We start from the raw sequence: 13461 nt of genomic DNA, 5'->3' as shown, positions 1-13461 counted from the left end.
GAATTAAATCGCTATTATTATTAGTGTGTTTCTAAAATGGATGACGAAAGAGAAGGCAACTTACGGGATCCTAATAATCCTGCAATATGCTAAATAGATCGAGTTGTTGACTATGACTCTCTATCAGAAGACGGGTTTAGTTGTGGTGACAGTTGGAGGCACCTAGTGACTCGGAGAGTGATATTGAATATGATGACTGTGATACTGATTTGAACATTACTCAACCATAAACCAGCACCAGTACTCCAAACTATAGTGTGCCACCACAGCCCACTTCTGCTCACTTCAACTGAATCGCAACCCCAAGTAATACCACAGCCGTCATGTTCAGGTAACCAACATGCCACAATCAAATCTGCCCCTAAATAATCAACCTCGTAGACGCAAACAGCCCCGACTGACACTACCTTGGTCTGATATCCCAGACGTGACAAATTTTATATTTTCTCAGTCTACTGGCTTGCGAATACCTGTACATGGCAATAAACCTTTAGATTATATTAAAATTGTTGTTGATGCTTTTTCGAATTGAGTGTTGAGAAACCAATGCTAATACAGACAATATACTTTTAGCATCTATTACTGAAAAATCATGAATCTGTCAGTGGAAGACTTTGGCACTCACTGAATAAAAACATTCTTAGACTTATTGTTTCATATGGAAGTAGTGTAAATGCCTCAGTTACAAATGTACTTGAGAACTGATAAATTACTTAAAACTTGTTTCAGAGACTAAATGTCACATGCCAGATTTCTCTTATTCTATGTGCATTGCATTTGACCACAGAAATGACAATGATTTACCTGACCGCATGTACAATATTACACCAGTAATTAATTATTTCAATAACAAAATTAAAACACCTCTACCTGCCTGATAATGAACTTTCCTTAGATGAATCGATGATCTTTTGGAGAGGACGACTACTGTTCAAACAGAATATTAAAAATAAATGGCATAAATACAGCATCAAACTTTTTATACTGAGTGAGCCTAATGGCATAATACTAAAGTTCAGTGTGTGTGAAGGCGCAATGGACACTCTCTCAGGTCCAGGAAACACTGAACAACTTGTCTGTATATGCTTTCAGAAGAATTTGAGAAAGGGCACAGTATATGCAGACAATTTTTATAATAGTATATTTCTGTTAAAAGCTCTTTTGGACAAAATACCTGTATAACAGGCACATTTCAAGGGGATAGATTGGATATCCCGACTGCAGTTATATGGGAAAAGCTGCAGAAAGGATAAAACACTGCACAATATTGTCACGGTATTATGGTAGGCAGATTGAGGGATGTAAGAGTCGTTACATACCTGTTCACTCAGTTTGAAAGGGTCATGAATGTTTCAGTCAACACGAGAGGCCAAGAAAAGTTGAAGCCCTTAACAATTATTGAGTACATGAGTGGGGTTGATAAGTAAGATCAAATGGTAGCTACTATCTGAGTGAGCGAAAGTGTTTTCAGTGGTACAAGAAGCTCTGTATTCACATTTTGTAAATGGTTCTGCTTGATTCCTATGTGTTATAGAAGAATAGCAGTAAATGCATAACATCCTACCCGTGTAAAAGATTGTGAAATGGTGAACAGTTTTGAAATGGTTCACACATTATTTCCAGAAAATAAGCCTTCAGGTTCAGATTCATTCTGCCCTCTCAAAAGTGTTTATTACTTCTTCTGGTTTACTAAAGCTCGGACCTCAGCCTCACATTATTCGACATGTAGATGAAAGATTACATACTGAGCTGTATTATTTTCACTGATGATTTGAAGTTGTGTACAAATGTACCCAAACAACAACGGCTGTACTATACTGTTCGTACAATCATTGTTTATTTGCTCATTGTACATGCAATACATTACAAGATATTTTTATTTCATGTTTAGACGTAAGGTAAAGTTGCCAGTAATTGGCACTTTATATTTTATTTTCCCATTCTGGTTAAGCCTTTCAATGGTTTTAGAGAAATTGCTTTACCCTGGTATGTGATATATTTTCTTCATTTTCAGTCTCTCTTTTGGTAGGTTTGAAGATAAAATGCTGAGCTGCTTCGATTTTAATATTTTCTTATTTATCTGCTAAGAGGTAACCATCAACACCTGGTTTTCGCAAACAAACGAAATGTTTTACTGAATAATAATACATAATGGTTCTATGATAAATTACCTCTTAATTCAAGTTCAAATTTCAATTTAACCTCCACTTATTTAGAGGGAAAATCAAAGTGCCTATTAATAGGTTTTAAAGTGGCAGATTCTCTAGTTATTGGCAATGACTGCTAACCGCTAGTGCCTAGCAAAATTCAGCAATTGACTCAGTTGATCAGCATTATTGTGTTTTGCATTATTTAGGGCCTACTTGCTAAACTGACTGTTTAGTTACGGTTATTTAAGCATGCTTTAATCTGGAATTAGAAGTTTGTTTCAGGAAATTCATAAAACATTCAACAATCTAGCTTATTTAACTAACATTTTTATTAATGTGTCTTGTAAGTGATTTTGAAACGTACTTTAAAAACAACTGGTAATAACTAGTTTATTCATTTGCAGGTAAAAATGACGCACCTATGGATGGAAAGACCTTAGCTTGAGTACAGTAAGGCTGATATGAAAGCTGCTATTGCTGCTGTGTGGAAAGGAGAAATTCTATTTGCAGTTAGTAGAAGATTTGGTGTGCCTAGACCTACTCTAGTGAATAAAAGTACAGACAAGCCTCCAATTCAGAGCAAGATGGGGCCAGATCCTAAATTAGGCTTTGAAATAACAAAATATGCTAGCCAATTTGAATCCGAGGAATGGTGAACAGAGGATTCACTGTGACAAAATTTGATTTGGGAATAATCATGAAATATATTGTAAACAAGATGAAAATTGAGTACTGATCATAGTAAATGCTGCAGCAAAGAACGCCCCATTATTGGTGGTTTTCCCTGGCCAAAGACTTCCATCAACTATTAAAACAAGAGGAAGACTGGACATTGGGAAGATTGGAATCGTTATGGATGAATGGGAAAGTATTTAACCAAATCAGTACACCAGTGGCAAATGGATCCAAAGTAAGATGGCCAAGTGCTTACTAAATTTAAATTTGCTTCACTGCTTAAGACTGTAGCTGAGAAAACGCTTGCAGAAAAATCTGTAACAAATGGAATTTGAGTTTTTGGATGTGGTTTTTGTCCTTTCAGTGTAGGAGCTATTTATTTCAGTAAAATGTTGAAGGTGAAGGATGTCTCAAGCTATTGGAATCAGTTATCGAGCCAAGTAAACTTACTGAGTTTGAAGGTATGAATGACTTGTTCACACCTATTTGGGGGCAATCACATCAGCACATGATTTATATGTGGTCTGGAAAAAATTGAAAGATAGGTAAAAACCAGCAAATAATTCAAATCAGGCCAGTACCCTCAATGCAGCTAAAACACAATCTTCAACTCAATGTGTGTCAGTTATGGCTTCAAATCCTCTTGATGATCTGCTATCATCTAAGTTTCCAACCTAAGGTCAACATTTGGAGACAGAGTTAGCAGAACAGTTAGCTGCGGGTTCAGTTTCTCAGACAACACACATGCTTCCCCAGCTTAATGTAGAACAACACAGCAGTGAAATCACACCAACCAAAACTAATGAATCAACCATTAGGTCTGTAACACCTCAGAAATTAAATCAGCCTTCCGGCCGGAACTTAAGATCAGACACCTTCAAACTCCAGTCACCTAGGAAAAGAGCTAAGATAGCCAAAGTCTTGTCTCCTGAAAAGGAGGATAAGGTGCCCCATCACCATTGATGAACATTTTACTATGGGTTGGACCACAACAAAGAATAAAATATCAACAAACAATTCCAAAGTAAGGCTGCCTTTAGTTGTTACTTCATTTAAATGAATCTGCATTGAAGAGGCAGAACAAGAACAAACAGTTAAAGAAGGAAGGAAAAGAAAGATAGAAGAGAAAAAAGGCTCATAATAACAAGAAAAACATAAAACAGGTCAATGAAGGTGAAGAAGATTGGATTTGTAAGTTGTCCACCAAAAGATATTCTGCAGAATTTATAATCAATAAACTCCGGAAATGGGATAAGTGTGACAGGTGTTGCTACAAATTTCATTATAAATGCATCCCTAAGAAACATCTTGATAAATATGGCTTAGAAGAAGAAGATGAACAGGATGATGAGGTAGATTTTTTAAGCCATTTGTGTATTGAGAACAGTAGTGAAGATGAACTTGTTCTTAGTTATGATATTGGAAATGATGAATTTTTTCTGTGATTTTCCTCTAAGAATTTTTTTATCTCTCAACTGAAAAATGCTTTGACATACTCGTATTGATTATTCTTAGAGTATTTAACTGTTAAATGCACTCATACTTTATTTTAAGATTTGACATCATTACTTTGAGCTAAGAAATTTCCTTGTACATATCTACTTATTTAATGAAATGTTTTATTATGTTAGGTAGTGTTTTTTTTATGGTAGCTAAACTGTTTTTTAGAGAATAATATTGAATGTGAATTAGGCTATTAATTGATGGAAGATTTTCTGATAAAGTATGTATTGATTTGTTTGTAATTCAGTACACTTCTAATTTAGGCAATGTAAATTCAACATGCAGCTAGCAAAAGTAATCAGGTGCCAATTACTGGAATGTCTAATATCAGCTATTTGAAAAAAATGCCAATTACTGGAGAAAATGTACCTATCATGTAATTAATTAAATAATTAACTTTGTTATACTTTTTTTTATTTTATAGATAAGCACACACTCTTAGAAGAAAATTAATTATTGACTTATTTGATCATCAGTGAAAATAATGGTTTAAATGACTAGTAAAGCTGGAATTCACCTTAATTTGCTAATTACTAAGGGTTTTACATTACACTCTTTTTACTTTTTTTTTTGTATATAGGTTAAAGTTTGTGTCAATTCTTTGGAAGAATTATTTGATTACTGCACTTTTAAGTGCAAATATTTTTTAATATTTCGAACAGATTGTTGATTTTATATATCTGTTTAGAAATATAATACTGTGTAGCATGGAAATACACACATTTCCAGTTGATACTGGAGCATATTTTTGCTGAGTTTGGCCTATTTTTTTTACCTCACTGATGCAGTTATGAACAATGCCTGGATACTCAACAGAAAGGTACTACCATGAAACAAAGCTATTGGACAGTTCTTGAATTTTCACAGGAACTTCGCTGAGATTATTATAAAAAAACATGGCAAGTCTTAGATTGAAGGTAAAGTTTCGCCTATGCCTCTAACACAGCTCTGTAACGCAACAGATTTGGGGATCTTATTGGTATCCGCTGCCACCACTGGATGATTCCGGAAAAAGAAATAAATTTTGTGCAACAACGTTTGAATTTTAAAACACTGTTTATTAATGATTAATTTATAAAAATTACACAATTTAAATTGGTTTAAAAGGGGGAGATCCCTTCTGAGTGAAATAAAGGATTGGATTACATTATTGAAAGAATTTAGAAAATTTTATAATAGAGCGACAGAGAATTACATGTTTACGAGTCTGAGGCCTGATCTCGACTGCCTTCCAGCACATGCAGGTGCTGAGTCTGCATTGTCAGCAGTCTTATTGCTGTCCTACTCAACAGTGCTGTACACTTTACAATTATTATGTCTTCAGTTAAATTTTACTAAATGGATGAAATTTTTATATAACCAAATAAAGCATAATTTCTTGAAATATTGTTCATATTGGGTTCGGGTCGTTACAGCTCCGAGTCGACACTATCGAGCATTGGTTTCTGTAAAGTGAAACTCAGAGAAAATGTACTGACTGCCTTGAAAAGGTGCATTAAAATGGAACATCATCATTAGTGTTTATCACTGAACTATCGTAAATAAAGATGCTGTTTTTTTCATGTAACAAAATTGAAAGTATCGATCGCTTGTTTACTAAAATTTTAGGAGCATACACCTGTATAGATTTTACTTTGTTTTTGAACACACAAGTTACAACAAATGTTAAAAAGGACACATATTGCTTGTATTTCATACTTTTGTTACTTTTAGTACCGGAGAAGTAATATTTATACATTTTTAATTCATGTAAATAAACTAGTTTCTATTTTATCTGCATATCTTTTTTAATACCATGTATGAAATTATTTTGTGACCACAGAAACAAAAGAAGTTCACAGCAAAGTGGGGGCTTGATCAAGCAATGTAGTCCTGGTGTAACTACATTGCTTATAAATAACACCCCTGGTCATAGGGTGTTATTTATAAGAAATCTATTATTTTAATAAATAACAAACAAAAATTGTATACTATTTTCCTTGCTTATTTGGAATAGGATTAATAGTAATAACCAAAATATTTAATGAAATAAAAATATTTTAAAGTAATAAATAATTTAAAATCATGATATTCCAGTTGTTTTTTCTTGAGCCTATATACAAAATGACAAAATTCCTTGTTTGAAAGCCCATAATTTTCTTGAAGTGTTCAAAATTCCTGTTATATTTTTCTGTAATCAGAGAACTGATCTAAAAAGGCTGTGACTATGAAAAAATTAACTCAACCAAAACTGGCTGCTCCAATTCAAGGCTTGGCTATATGGTGGCGGAATATCAGGTCACTAATAAAACTCCAACTAAATAAATAATTCTATGTAGATGACCAGTTTTCTATTACTATAAAGTTAATTTTAAATGTAACATTTACACTTCCAATTGAATGTTGTATTGATATTTTGTAACGATAGTTCATACGTAACTTAAAAATAAACTATCATCATTTCTTAATAAATGAAAAACTCCAAAAAGTTGACATAGCTTCTTTGGATGTAATTCCATATGTGTGAATACAAAATCATACTGAATGTGTGAATGTAAAATATTTTTACACAACACATGGCAGCTTCCCAAACAAACAATCTTAGAAGAAATTTACTTGTATATTCTATTATTGACTAATTAATTTTCCCTAGACAATTTTCCATCAATAGAATACAGAAGATCCCGTCGTCAAGTCCACAGACCAAAGAAAGAAGTAAGCATATGATGTGGGCAGCAAGTGAACACTTGTCAGAGCGGTTTCACTAATAAGGAGTGAGGATGAAGAGCATGAGTCATCCACTACAGAGCGTTGAACCTCACTATTTCACTACTATACATTATTAAAATTTACTAATATTATGTACACTTAATTGTTCATTCACTTTAGGCTATTTGAAAAACAATAACAAATTTTTGGTGTATATTAAATATTTGATAAAAATAAGAACTAACAATTTGATCATTTTCAATTGTAAAAAATATATATATATATTTTGCTTCACTGAACGATGGCTAATGTCAGGAATAATCCTGTTTCCTTCATAATCCTTCCATCGTCAAAAATAAACTTCAAACAAAGAATGAATTGCTATGGTACAGGCATTTCATTCAAATAAACTGTTACTAATATATTTATCAAATTATCATTTACAGATTTTATTTTACTACAATTGACAATTTAAGTAAGTTAGTAATTCAATGCAGAAGACTTAATAGGCTAGTTTGATAAAAATGTAATAGGCATACAATACTGGGCATGTTGTGTACAGTATGGCATGACTCAAGAGGCCACCACACGGTGACGGCCCACTTCAAACCAGGATGACCAGACGGAAATTCCTATAAGGAGGAATTGTGGGGATGAAAAAAGAGGACATTAAAGCAAAAAGGAGGATAGGATTAAATACTCTCATAAACTGTGAAAATAATGTATAGTGGAGTCCCACTAATCAGAACACGTTTAATCTGAACATTCGATTAATCCGAACTTGGTTAAGATTAAGATTTTCTTATATTTATTTATAACGGTAATGCGCAGTTATAGCAAATAATTACCTAAAAAATGAAAATGGGTGCATTATATAATTAAAAAACTCAGTAAATACGTGTACAGTATTAGGACGAACTGTGTATAGTACAATACATTACATAAATGGGTTTGTTTGATCCCAATTAGTTCGGATTAGCGAGACTCCTCTGTATTTATACATTATTAAGAAATGCACATGATAAATTTGTACTGTACTGCTTGTAATACAAAGAAAAGAACTCAAATTGGATTTGTTTTGACATATAAATCTAAAAATAAAAGGAATTCATAATATTAAAGTGCATATTGATAGATAAAAGTATTATTTTAGGCTATTGGTTTGTATGTGGCATAAGATTTAATAATTTATTGTTATAATGTTTCTCTTTAAAAATTATAGCTGATCAGTACCCAAATTTTCAGAATGATATTAAAAATAAGGTTTTTGAAATAGTTGGAATTAATTCATTGCACTGATTCATTACATTATTATTAAGATAATCTAACATACATCTTTCATAAATTATCACTGTAACAGAAATATATTTAATGTATTCTAACAAAGTTAACTACTTTAAAATCTAAATTAATCATTCATAATAGATAAATAGGAAATCAAGAGGTAGTAGTGCCATTGCAGCTGAACGGGTAGAAGCAACAGTGAATTAGTGACTCTATAGACAACACTCATCATACAACTGAATCTAGCAGTAGTTCACAATGTCATGGCATTACATGTGTGCCGCAATAATTTTTCATGACCTATCTTCGGGCCTTTTTTAATGTGATGCTACTATTTTTGAACATTTAATTGTTCGCCTTAAAGCCGGACATGTTACATAATTTTCAAAAGCTGGGAGGACAAACATTAAAATGGAGGACATGTTCTTTTAAAGCCGAACGTCTGGTCACCCTGCTTCCAACCTTATTTCTAGCCAAATTACACATTTTATGAAAAGATGTTATGAATACAACATATTTATTCAGGTCTTTTCCAAATACAAATTTAAGTTTGTACTAAATTAATATGAGGGAGTATAATAAAAACTAGGCGTTTATAACAAATTTAAGTAGTGATTGTATTATACTAACACATTGACAAATCAAGACACATACCACTTAACAAAAGCATTCCAATAAAAATGGAAAATGACATGTTTATAACAGTAAAATTATCAATAAAATGAGGAGATGAATTGAGGACAATGTTTGTGTATTGCTTTGTTATCTGTTTGAATCTAACCAGGGACTGAGATCCATCGATTCCATTGAGGTGCATGGTACCAATGTGTTTGATCTGGAATAAAGTAAATACATCAATTAGTGGTTTACATTCACAAGTTCTTATAAATGTTTTAAATTTGGTGTACCAACTTAACAGAATATGAGTTAAGAAAAATAATCATATTACCTATTTAATAAAACATTTAAATAAGTACTATTCATTAACATAAATTTTTACTTTGAGCAAAGATAGTATAAGAACAAATATAAACAATAACTTTTTCTATATCAACAAAACTATCCAGCTAACGCACTACCGTACCTCCACCAATCTGAAAAACAGACCTGGAGTATTTCTTATTTATATTAAGAGGCAGCTAAATGGGACTGCAAGAGTGAAAGTGCATTAAGTTCTCTCAGTGCCTGGTTTGCCTCGGTAGGCAAAGATGAGTTGTCTAAAGAGGAAAGATGGCCAGTAAGTCACTACAGTTTATTGAATATCCAGTATCTTATCTTTTCACTTTTTATAAAATGAAATATGGAATAGCATTATAAAAACAGAATTTCAGGTGAATAACTGCACAGGTATTGAATCGTTCCTTGACGGCTTTCTTCACAGTGAATTTTGATTGGTGACCAAACCACATCTTCTAAGGGGCTGAAGGAGGGAAAACTGCAAAACATGCTCATTTGCAAGATGCTCTCAACTGTCAATTTTTATTTCCGAGAAAATTATTAACTAGAAACAGCAAAAAATTAATCACTCTTGTTTTGATGCAGCCTCAGCAAAGAATGCTGTGAACTGGATGCACCATTATTTATAGCTAAGGGACTAATGATACACTTTTAAGTAGATCAAGATCCTCTTGTTCTTTTACATGGAGACAAGAGGAAACACAATCTGATTAATATTCTTGATTTTAAGCTCATTGTTGCCAATTGATGTTTTGAAAGAATAACATGGTTTCAGACATTTGCTATTGTCATATGTTATAGAAAATCGAACATTATATTTCAAGAACTACTATGGGTCCTTTTCTTCGGGTGTCTAAACCTTAGACATAAGATTTAGTACGCATGGAAACTAAACCATTGAAATAAAATGGCTATGAACATCCCATAAGGCTTAACATCAGAAAAACTGAATGACAATAAACAAAACATTCCTGATACCTATAGCACCAAAAGCAAAATTGCATGATCCACATTCTGTTAGTTATTGTGGTAAATGTCATAAATCAAATGGGAGTTTTAATGGCATTATCATTTCATTTCCTCCTATATTCATCTTATTTTCCTTTACTCAATAGTAAATGTATACCAATAATTGAAGATATCCCAGAACTCTTGTAAGAGGACATATCTAAAAATGGATTGACTTAAAGATAGATATAACCCCAGCTGGACAGTGTTCTGTGAATGATTAATAAATTAGTTTTTACCCAAAATGCACAGTTTTCTTAATCATTGAATTATAGAATTAGTTAGATTTCTACCTTATGCAATCGCCTTCATGATTTTTTTTGGATTTTCTTCATCATCACACTCAGAATTCCTAACCACCATAATCAAACGAAGCAATTAATTGGTAATTATCCGAAAATGTATATATATATATGTTTGTGTATGTATGTGTATAACGCAAGCTTGTAAACATGATAACTGGCATAATTTTTTAAACATCCAGACTTAACTAGGTACAAAGGCAGTGCATGCACATAGCTTTTACGAGGTTGTTAGTCAGTCTATACCAAAGAAAAGTCCATTCACATTGGAGCAACATTTTTATCTCAACTAATTCCCAACAAAGCCCTAAACTGATAAATTTGCACTTGGGCAAAATTTTTATCACAAGTATTTCACAAGAAAAAAATTGAAACACTTTTCCTAACATTTCCAAGTAATTCCAAGCAACATTTATTTATTCCTACTTATTTTTCAATAACTTTTAGGGTTTCAAGACGGCAGCTGTGTAAAGTTATAAAAGTATATACAGTTGAACCATTCGTTATAAGTGAATATGTTTATGAACATAATTACGAACTAATTGTAACCAATCCAAGTCCACGTTTTTACAAAGAAATTTATATGGTTACAAACATTTCTTTCTAGTAAGATTTCAGTATTATAGACTTTCTAATTGTTTGAAAATGTTACGATTGTATTAACATGTTAATATTGAGGGTTATTGTCCCATCAGTGTGCGGATCAAACATCTTTATAATAATGCATCTTAAGTTGGACATTTCGAGATTACAGCCTCTTGTGAAATCTATCTTTCTTCCAACTGAGCTGGAAGGGATCTTTAAAATTGTGTTAAAATTAAATCTGTTAAAATTAAATGGATATGAAATTTTATTAATACGTCTGGTTGTGTATAAAAACATGATATTGCAATAAGACAAAAGAGACCTGACAAATATTTATAAACATTTATAGTTGTTTTGAGTAAAGTAATAGGCCTAAAATATTAAATGTTGAATTTTATAAGATACCAATTTTATAACTTTGGTTTGAAATTAGGACTTGGTTGATACTGTCACAACCAGAATCACATTGCACCTGGAAAGATTCCTGGAAGTAACAAGCAGAATACCATTAAGCAGAATCCTTATAAATCAAGATCAGAACTCAGCTGATTCTTGTATGAAGTAAGCACTGGTCCGCTATGTTCAGAAAACATGTTTGTGATAACAATGAAGTATTAGTTTCCACAAAATATAAGGTCAACCTTACCCCTCTCATGAACTTGAACACTGAAACAACTGTTATGAGTGCAACAATATGGAAAGAATAAGGCTGTAAGTGACATTAAACTTTTATTAAATCTAAATTAAAATAAATACTAACCCTAAATTAGGTTGTTTGAATGCCTGGGGCTGCATCATCCCCAAATTTGCCACAAGGCAAGCTATTTTTGCCAGACTCATTTTTTCTATTTCGGCAAACTGAGCTGTAACAGTAAATTATTTGGCAAATATTGGATGGATCTGAAATTCTAATGCTTCGTACAAATATATTCAGTCTAACTGAAAATATTTAAATGATTACAACTTGACAAATTAATAGTTTTAGAGGAACAGATTTAAAAAATCTACATTATTAATTATAATTTAAGCTGCATGAAGTTATGTGGTTAAGTTGACAATTTATACAACATATTTCTTAATAAGATGGTATATTTTTCAATTTACAAATGTAGTCTAACAGAATATAAAGATCATCTGATAATTTTGAGTGCAACCATATGGAAAGAATAAGGTTGCACAGACTCATATAGTATGACTTGTATGCATAGTTGAATAAAGTAAAGGCCATTCTATGAATATTTTCTTTTCAATTTTAAAATATAATCTTTTGCTACCTAATTTAACAGCATACTATATCGATGGTACTGAATACAATTTTAAATAATTTATACACTTTCAATCTTTAACTATTTCAAATATTAATAATGTGTTTATGTTGAAAACCACAGTAAAAATGCATTATGTATAAAATTCACACGTGAAACAAGAGAGCAGCACATATTATGTATTTTAGAAAAGACATGAATTGTTATTGACAAAAACATCAATTTTATTATTGTGTCATTAAACCATTTAAGCCATATTTATGCCTTTTTCAAAAACCATTTTAGCTGGAAATAATATATCTTGTTTTAATATTGTAACTTACAACATGAATACAACTGTTGGTAAAATTATTAAACAAGAAATCAAACTTTCGATATGTACCTGAAACCACAATTTAAAAAAATAGTGTAATACAATTCCCTTTTTATACTTAAGGATGGGACAATGGATGTGGATTTTATCACAATTAAAACTTTGAAAAACTAAAAATAACTTAAACTCACGATGTAAATGGGGAAGATAATTATTGCTTATGTTTCTTATCTATCTTGAAAAGTATGATATAAGTATAAAGTAAATCAGTATTAAAATATTTTAGATCACTATTAATTCTCTCGAAGTCATTACATATAGAATTGTGTTAACTTTACCTTAACATGGGCTACATTAATATATAGATTTAAATTGAATGATACAATACATTTTTAGTTATAATTTACTATACATTTTTGTAATAAGTTTATTTCAACTGCGTATCATTCATTGCGACCTGCTCAGCCAGTAATTAGAGTAGTCACTTGCCCATTATAAAAAATGTATAGGTACTCTCAACATGGTGAATCCTTACATATAAACTTACAACACATTCTCTACTAACACGACACCACCCAGTCATCAACAGTGGAAAAGGAGTGAACTTGAGAACATTGTCTCCTAAATTAAAGAGGAGGATGCCAAAAATATATCGTAGGAGTTGAGGTTTGCAAACTCTAGAAGATATATTACTCTGTGTACCAATAATGTGTTAAGGTTTTTCAATTTCA

Source organism: Homalodisca vitripennis, chromosome X (genome assembly GCF_021130785.1).
Source record: "Homalodisca vitripennis isolate AUS2020 chromosome X, UT_GWSS_2.1, whole genome shotgun sequence".
NCBI lineage: Eukaryota > Metazoa > Arthropoda > Insecta > Hemiptera > Cicadellidae > Homalodisca > Homalodisca vitripennis.
This window is presented reverse-complemented; position numbering follows the sequence as displayed.